The sequence below is a fragment of the Equus quagga genome, chromosome 6 (genome assembly GCF_021613505.1).
Source record: "Equus quagga isolate Etosha38 chromosome 6, UCLA_HA_Equagga_1.0, whole genome shotgun sequence".
Classification (NCBI taxonomy): domain Eukaryota; kingdom Metazoa; phylum Chordata; class Mammalia; order Perissodactyla; family Equidae; genus Equus; species Equus quagga.
In genome coordinates, this window is record NC_060272.1 from 72019527 (window position 1) to 72028211 (window position 8685).

Sequence of the window (8685 nt, forward strand, 5' to 3'; positions counted from 1 at the left end):
CCGGAAGGCACCGGTAGGAGGTTCGGCAACTGCGCCCCTCCTCCGGTGGTGGGACGCCCACATCGGAGCTCCCCCTCAGTCGCCCCGCCAGGGTGGGGCGCACGTGCCGGTGGAGCGAGTCCACTTCACCCGGGAAGAGCGTTTTAATAGTCAGCGGAGACGGCCATTAAATTACAGCGCGCACATTAAGATTCTGGCTGCGGCTGCAGAGGAACACTTATCAGAGGTGAAGCCTCTGGAAATGCCATTCATCTCAATAGAGAGCTGCTGAGACAGAACAAAAAGACGAGGGGCGCCAGGGGAGCGGGGGAGGGGAGCGCAGCAGCCCTGCGCTGGATTCCGGGTTCCTAAAGAGATGGTCTGCAGCCCTGCAGCCGGCCCTGCCAGCCAAACCCAGACCAGAGCAAGCCCAGGGCCCGAAGCACTGAGCAGCTGTGTCCTGGGGACTTAGCTTGTGCCAGGCACTGTGCCAGAGCTTTCCATCTGCTCCTCGACACAGCCCTCTAATAGACAATCTATTGCTCCCATTGTCCCAAAGATGAAACTGAGGTTCCAGGGGTTAAACCACGTGTCCAAGGACACACTGTAGAAAGGAGCAGAACTAGCATTCTAACCCAGGCCTGTCTAGCTTCCAAGGCTGGGTTTTAACCACCCTGAATGCTGCTTTTGGAATAGCTTTCAGAACTTGGGACTCCCTGGTCCTTCTGCATCTGTGTTTGGCAGTCTCCTCACAGGCTAGTGAAATGAGCAATGACCTCTCGGCTCCTAAAGAGAGATTTTTTAAAAGAAAAGAAAGGCAAACATACACATTTCACAGGAGATACCATATTCCCCAGACACCTGACCATTCGTAAAGGTAGTTTAACAGGAACCATCCCACAGCTTCAAGGCCGTGAGCCCACCCGCTCTCCTCCCAGACCCCTGCCCTCGGAGCCCTCAGTGCTTATGCACGTGCAGCACTTCTCTGTGTGTGACAGGTTACTTAGACAAATGTGCTGGGAGTAGGGAAGAATAATTAGCACATTCATTAATTAGAGTACTGTTAGTGGTTTGACTGTGAAGGACAACCATTTGTCAACAGATCAGGACAGCTGGGGCCAAGCAGCGACTCAGGGGGGCAGCAATTCAGGGAAGGCAATGGCACTGACCAGCTGCTATTAAAAAGCATGGGAGCTGCTCTTACACTTAGCGTCAACACGCTTCCATCACCATGGCAACAGGGGGCCACTTTGTCTGGCTGTCAGTCAGCAACATTCACGTATCCTTCATCTCACCTCGGATACGTGTTGCCATTTCATGACATCTCTTCCCTTCACTTTCCAATCAAGGTTGCCCTCTGCGTTCATTAAGATGAGGATTTACCTGAAGAGAAACGTTGAGAGAGAGGGAGAAGACACAGAACGCTCCTGGGCGTGGGGGAGTCACCACTAGACAGGACATAGAGATATAGCCCAGGTCTACAGGCATGAATTGTAGACGGTTACAAAAGAGTTCCTTTAATTTCTGTTAAAGAATATTCAGACCAATATTGATCTGAACAATAAGCGATAACAAAAACAGGACCACAGTCTGTTCCAGATGTCATACATTGATAGTCTCCAAGAGAACCACATCAGCCTGGTCAAAGTGTCACATCTCCTTCCCCAAAATCAGATGGCCTTTTTTTTACATGGACAGCCCATAGTTCTGAATGGAATTGACCTAAATAGAGATGAATCCTCTTGGTGCTATATAGATGAGGAAACTGAGGGATGGTGAATTTGCTGTAACTTCAAATGCTAGTAAATTCCACGCCTGCTCAGGGCACTAAGATAGATGCCTCACAAGTCAAAATAACATTTCAGATATGACCTCCATTCTCGAGAATCTCAAGCTATAAGCTGATAATATCAGTGCAGGGGAACAAACAGAAGCAGAAGTCCAAAGACATCCACGCAGACGGCAGGAGACCGAGATAGTATCCAGGAAGCCTCCCCCCGCTCCGGTCACAAACACAGCGGAGTGTTCATGAGTTTGTGGTAAAGTTAAGCAAGTAACCCATCAGGGCAGAAAAGATCATACGCTGTGTTATGTACAAAAATAGGGATTAGACATCGTTCCTTCACCTGAGTGTCAGCTTAATCTGTCTTGTAGGCTCTCTAAGGAAAGGAGGTTGGGGTAATGGACACGACCTGACCTGGGAACATTCAGTTCTAATAGGATTAAAAATTGCGATGCTCATATATGCTCAGCTGACATTTGACAAAGTAATTCAGTAGAGAAAGGAAAGTCTCCTCAACAAAGGGTGCTAGAACAACTGGATATTCACATGAGGGAAAAAAATGAATCTTGACTGACCCCAAAATCACCCAAAATATAACTAGAAAGCTGTCTTAAACCTAAACATAAAAACTAAAATTATAAAGCTTCTGGAAGAAAACATAGGAGAAAATCTTTGTGACCATGAGGAAGACAAAGATTTTTTAGATAAGACACAGAAAGTGTGAGCTGTGTATGAAAAAAATCAATAAATTAGACTTCATCAAAATTTAAAACTTCTGCGCTTCAAAAAGCACTTCATTGAGAAACTAAAAAGGCAAGCCACAGACAAGGAGAAGATATTTGTAATACATAAATCTGACAAAGGAGTTATATCCAGAATATATAAAGAACTTATTTCCAGTCATTGATAAGAAGATAAACAACCCCATTTTTAAAATGGATAAATGATTTAAATAGACATTTCACAAAAGAAGATATACAAATGGCCAATAGGTACATGAAAAATGTTCAACATCATTAGTCGTCAGGGAAATGCGGGTTGAAACCACAATGATATCTCACTATAAACCTCTTCGAATGGTTAGCAACGATGTGGAGCAAGTGGAACTCTAATCCTTTGCTAGTGAGAATGTAAAATGGTAAATGTTAAAATGGCAACATATAAATAAAGACATTTTGGGAAAAAATTGGTGGTTTCTTAAAAAACTAAAAGTATACTTTACTATATGACCTAGCAACTCCACTCTTAGATATTTTTCCAAAAGAAATGAAAACACATGTCCTGCATCAGTGAGGGTTCGAGCGAGAAGCAGAACGACTAGAACATAATTCTGTACATGGCTCTGGTGTAGGGCTTTGCCCTTATGCAGCTGTGGGAGCTGGTTAAGTAGTCTCTGTGAGTGTATTTGTTATCTAGGACTGCTGTAACAAAGTATCACAAACTGGGTGACTGAAAATAACAAAAATGTATTGTCTCTCTGTTCTGGAGAGTAGAAATCCAAAATCAAGGTGTGGGTAGGGCCAGGCTTCTTCTGGAACCTGGGCGGGCGGATCCCTGCTTGCCTCCTCCCAGCTTCTGGCAGTTACCAGTAGTCCTTGGTGTTCCTTAGCTTGAGCCGAGGGCCCAGCCAACTGCCAAAGTCAACCAGGTGAGGCGGTAGGGAAGCAGGAAGGCGTGTGAAACAGTCGTGTGCCCAGCCTCACCTGCTAAGCCTAAGAAGATGGCTGCTGCTTCACTTCCACCTTCCCAACCTCACGTAAAATGTCTCTTTTGGTCCACACTAACCCAGAACTACACAGGAAAGTGACCTGAGGAAAACTCGGCTCCAGTGTAGGTAAGTTGACACAATATAAATCTACCACAGTGCCCCCTTGTCAGCTCGGCAGCCATATATATCTCTTTAACCCAACCAAAGTTAGCTTCCAAAACACAATAGCAAAATCATGCTTCCATCTAACACAGTGAAACTTTCTCTCATACAATAAAAAATGCGCTAATCCTCTCCCCAAAAGAGGACATAAATCTCTTTATTCATTTGGGGAGATGTTCATTCTACTTCTAACTAAGTCACGTTACCTTTTGGATGTCTGGTAACTGAAATGCTGAGATACAAGGTTAACTACTATTAACACTTATTATGTTATACAGTGGGGAATTGTATAGAGGAATAGAAAAAGCTGGTTAATGCATACATAAATACATTCATATTAGGGTAAAGAAGTATTTAACACTATTACAGTCCTCATTTCTACAACTGGTTATTAGCTGTTGACTAATACTTATAATTCCCTTCTTCTACTACCCATTCCACACTCCCTTCGCCCTCCACAAGCACCTCAGCCAGTCAAGGCTCCTTTCCTGGTGAGGTGATCCAAATCATCATTCCTGAAGGGTCTGGACCTTTATCAGTCCTGCATGTATTAGATTGTTCTCATTTTCCATTGACATTAATTGCAGGACACGGGAGCACATACTCCTGACCCCATTGTGTAGTAGCAGTCCACTTTCCCCTTGGTAATTAAGGTCAATCACCCCGGGCAAGAAAGGAACCCACTTCTTTGCCTCTTGGCTCACTGGCATGAGGAGATGGCAAACTCAGCTTTCAGTTTAATGGAACCATTGTTGTGTTCCCTGATGGAAGCATTCCTCCTGCAGGAACAAAGATTTCCAGACTAGCAGAGCCCAAAGTTGCAGAGATGGGAAGAAAAATCACTACCAGAACATCAGGGGTGATGGTGAGAAAAGGCACTCCCTTTTTCACCCCATGATCCCTCGACCCATCAATCCTGCATATGGGAGAAATAGTACCATATATTGGTCACTGATTTGAGCATATACTACATCCTGGAGGACATAGCCGCAGTCCTGCAACGTGTTACCACCCAGCTGGTCCTACAACTGAGCCTTTAAAAATCCATTTCACTTTTCTAATCAGGCCAGTTGTTTCATTGTAAGACCAATGAAATTCATGATCATGAGCCCATTGTTGCATTTCCTTTACTGTAAAATTACTTCCTTGATCAGAAGCAATGGCAAACAGAATTTCATGACAAATGAAATTAAGTCTGTGGATGGTGGGTTTGGCAGCAGCAGTATAGTCAGGGAAGGCAAATCCATATCCAGAGCAAGTGTCTGTTCCACTAAAGACAGAGCACTGCCCCTTCCATGATGAAAGTGGTCCACTGAAATCAACTTGCCACCAGGTGGCTTTCTAGTCACCTCCTCTGAACCAGGGAATGGTGCCTTACTGGTGTAGATTTCTACCTCTGGCAGGTTGAGCACTCAGCAGTGGCTACAACCAAATTAGCTTTGATGAGTGTAAATCCAAGCTGCTGTGTCCATATATAACCCTGTCCCCCTGGCTACTATATTAGTGAGCCTATCGGGCAAGAACCGGGGTGGCTGGAGGAAGAGGCTAACTGAGGCCATCAGAAGGGATCGTCTTGTCCACTTGATTATTAAGATCCTCCTCTGCCCCAGTTGCTTTTGGTAAGCATTCATATGGGATACATATTCTCACGTTTTGTGTGCACTCAGAGAAATCTATACATATACCTCTTCCTCAGACGTCCTTGTCACCAGGTTTCCAATCATGCCCCTTGCAAGTTCCTGACAATCAAGTGAAATCATCTATGAGCCACCATCTATGAGCTAGTGCAGATTTGTACTTATGGGTATTTTTTCTTCTGGGCAAGATGAACACTCACTTTAACTGCTCTGAGTTCTTCCCACTGAGAGGACTATCCTTCACCACTGTCCTTCAAGGCCACCCCAGAGTGGAGCCGCAGTGCTGCAGAAACCCACTTTGGGATATAGCAGCATATTATGCAGGACACCTTAAACCGCAGCTCAGTTTTTTTCTCCCTCAGTCAACTGGTCATAGAGAACTCCCCGTGAGGCCAGAGATGCTGATTGAGGGGAGACAGCATGGCAACAGTACCGGCAGAGGGCATGTGCTAGTTGTCCGTGCAATTTACTTGTGCCTTCAGGATCTGCTTGAGCCCAATCTCATATATACCCCTTCTGTTTGATGATGGAATGCTGCTATGTGAACCCAATTTCTGGCTTGGGTCAAATGACACTCAGTTCATGATGGACAGCTCAAGTTACAAGATAACATGGTGGCCCACGGTGAAGTGTTCAGTATTTGTTATCAATAGCAAGCCAGGTATTTCTCTAAAGGAGAATACTTATCTTTGGAAGATAACATAGCTTTGCTCCAAAATCCTAAGGAGCTCTGCTAGGATTCACCCCTAGAGGCCTGCCAAAGTCCCCCACAGCATCTCCATCTACCACTGACACTTCAAGCACCATTATATCAGCTGAGTCTTAAGGCCCAAGTGGCAAGCAGCTTGCATGACTGAATTTGTATGCAGGGCCTTCTCTTATCCAGGATCTCACTCAAAATTGGCAGCTTTTTAGATTATCCAGTAAGTGGGTTGGACTAGCATGCCCAAGTGAGGAATATGTTGCCTCCAAGATCCAAATAGGTCTACTAGGCATTACGACTCTCATAGTGATAGGAGGGGCCAGATGTGAGAACTGGTCCTTCACCTTGGAAGGGATAATCTGCCAGGGCTCAGACTACTGGATTCCTGAGAAATTTCACAGCTGAGGCGATCCTCCAAATTTTTGTGGAATACAAATCCACCACATGTCCACACGAAGACCTGTGTTATAATGGTTGTGGTAGCTTTATTCAAAATAACCAAAAACTACAAACAACCCAAGTGTCCATTAGCAGGTGAATGGAACAAATTGTGGTATATTCTTACAATACAATTATTCAGCAATAAAAAGCAACAAACTACTGATGAACACAACATAGGTGAATCTCAAAATCATTACTGCGGAGCAAAAGAAGACAGACAAAAAAGAGTGCATGTAGTAGGATTTCATTTACGTGCAACTCTAGGAAAGATAAATATAACCTACAGTGACAGACATCAGATCAGTAGTTGCCTGGAGCGGAGGCTGAGCTGGATATTGACTGGGACAGAACGAAAGGGATGATGATTTTGGGTGATGGAAATGTTCCATATCTTGATTTTGGTGATGAGTACATGGATGTACGCTTTTGTCAAAATTTGTCAAATTGTACACCCATTCTTCCTACACAAACAAGCAATGCTGCCTGAAGGGCCAAGCCAGGTACAGTAACATCTTATTGTATATCCCTTGTCCCACTGTTAGCTTTGGCCTCCATTTTAAATAGTGGTAGGATCACCTGTCTGAGATTCTAAGGTAAGGTGACCAGATGCCTTGGGTTGCCCCAAGCAATAAATAGATTTCACTTCTATGGAAAATAATCAATGAAATAGCTGTAAATTACTACGGATCTTAGATCATCTTCTGTCTTCAGCCAGAAGCCACCCATTTATGATGTTGGATTACCTGCTGAATCCCAGAAGAAAGAAGGTGAAGGAGGGGAGGAAAAAGGCATCTAGAAACTAAAGGAAGACATTAAATACAAATGAGCTCAAAAAAGGAGCAAATCGGTAAACAAAGAGGAGTTTGCCTGATTCTGTTAGGAATCTGTTAGAAAAGGCTTCACAACATCAGGTCACTGTGTAACTAATCCCAAGCGAAAGTCCCGGGGGCCAACTACTCCAAACCACTAGAGAACGGAATAGCTCTACTTAAGCCTGGGTCTTAGAGCACTGGGGAAGGACGTACTGGACAGGAGCCTAACCCAAGAACAAGCAGTAAGAGCTAACACTTCTTGAGGGCTCGCCTTTTGCCAAGAACAATGCTAAGCATTCTACGTGCATTATTTTATTTAGTCCATTTTCCCAAGATAGAAACTGGGGCTCACAGTAACTTGCTCAAGGCTATAAGCTAGTAAATGGCAGAACTGCAAGGAAGAACCAAGCCCTTTTTCTTGTCTAGCTTCCAGCTTTTATGGGCTCTACTCCTCTCCTAAATTCTCAATTGTCTGGTATGGAATATGGACACTTTCAATTATCACACATTTCATCAAATTAGGAATAGAGGGAAACTTTCCCTATGTGATAAAGAAAATCCACAAAAAAACCTGTCTGACGTCATACTTAATGGTGAGAAACTAGAAGCTTTCCCGCTAAAATCAGTAAAAAGGCAAGGATGGCTCCTCTCACCACTCCTTTTCAACACTGTACTAGAAGTCCTAGCTGATGCAACAAGACAAGCAAGGAAATAAAAGACACACAGACTGGGAAGGAAAAAATAAAAGTCTTTGTTTGCAGATGACATGTTGTCAATGTAAAAAATCTAAAAGAATCAACAAAAAACTCTTGGAACTGACAAGTGATCATACCAGGGTCCTCAAGGACTCAGGCACCTTCTCTCTTTCTGCTCCATGTTCATGAAGTATGGCTTCCATCTCAATGTCACTTGATTGTGCAAGATGGTTTCTGGTGCTTCTGGTACCAGTGTTGCCTCTTAGGAAACAGGAAGGAAAAAGGGTAAGAAGAGAAAAGAGGAAATCACCCTTTCAAAGAGCTTTCCTGGAAATCTTACTCTTCAACTTCAGCTTCTATCTCTTTGGCCAGAGAGCTATCATCTGGCCATTCCTAGCTTCAGAAGAGAGGAGGAATGCAGTCTTTCAGTCGGGCATATTACAGCCCTCACTAGAGTATGGGATGAATGAGAAATGGATATGGGGTAGGCAACTATTTTCAGTCTTTTTTACAGAAAATATGAGGAAAATCTTCCCAGAGGAGGTGGCATCTAAGATGAAAGCTGAAGGATGAGTAGAAATCAGCTTGGCAAAGACATGAGGTAAGAGGAAATGATGTGTTCAAAGATCCTGAGCAAGAGAAAGATCACGATGCAGTTGAAGAACTGAAAACATTTCCATTTAGCTGGAAACCAGATTGAAGAGGTGGGAGAGGAGGGGTCTGGGGACCCATATCCCAAAGGGGCTTGCCAGAACCATCAAGGAG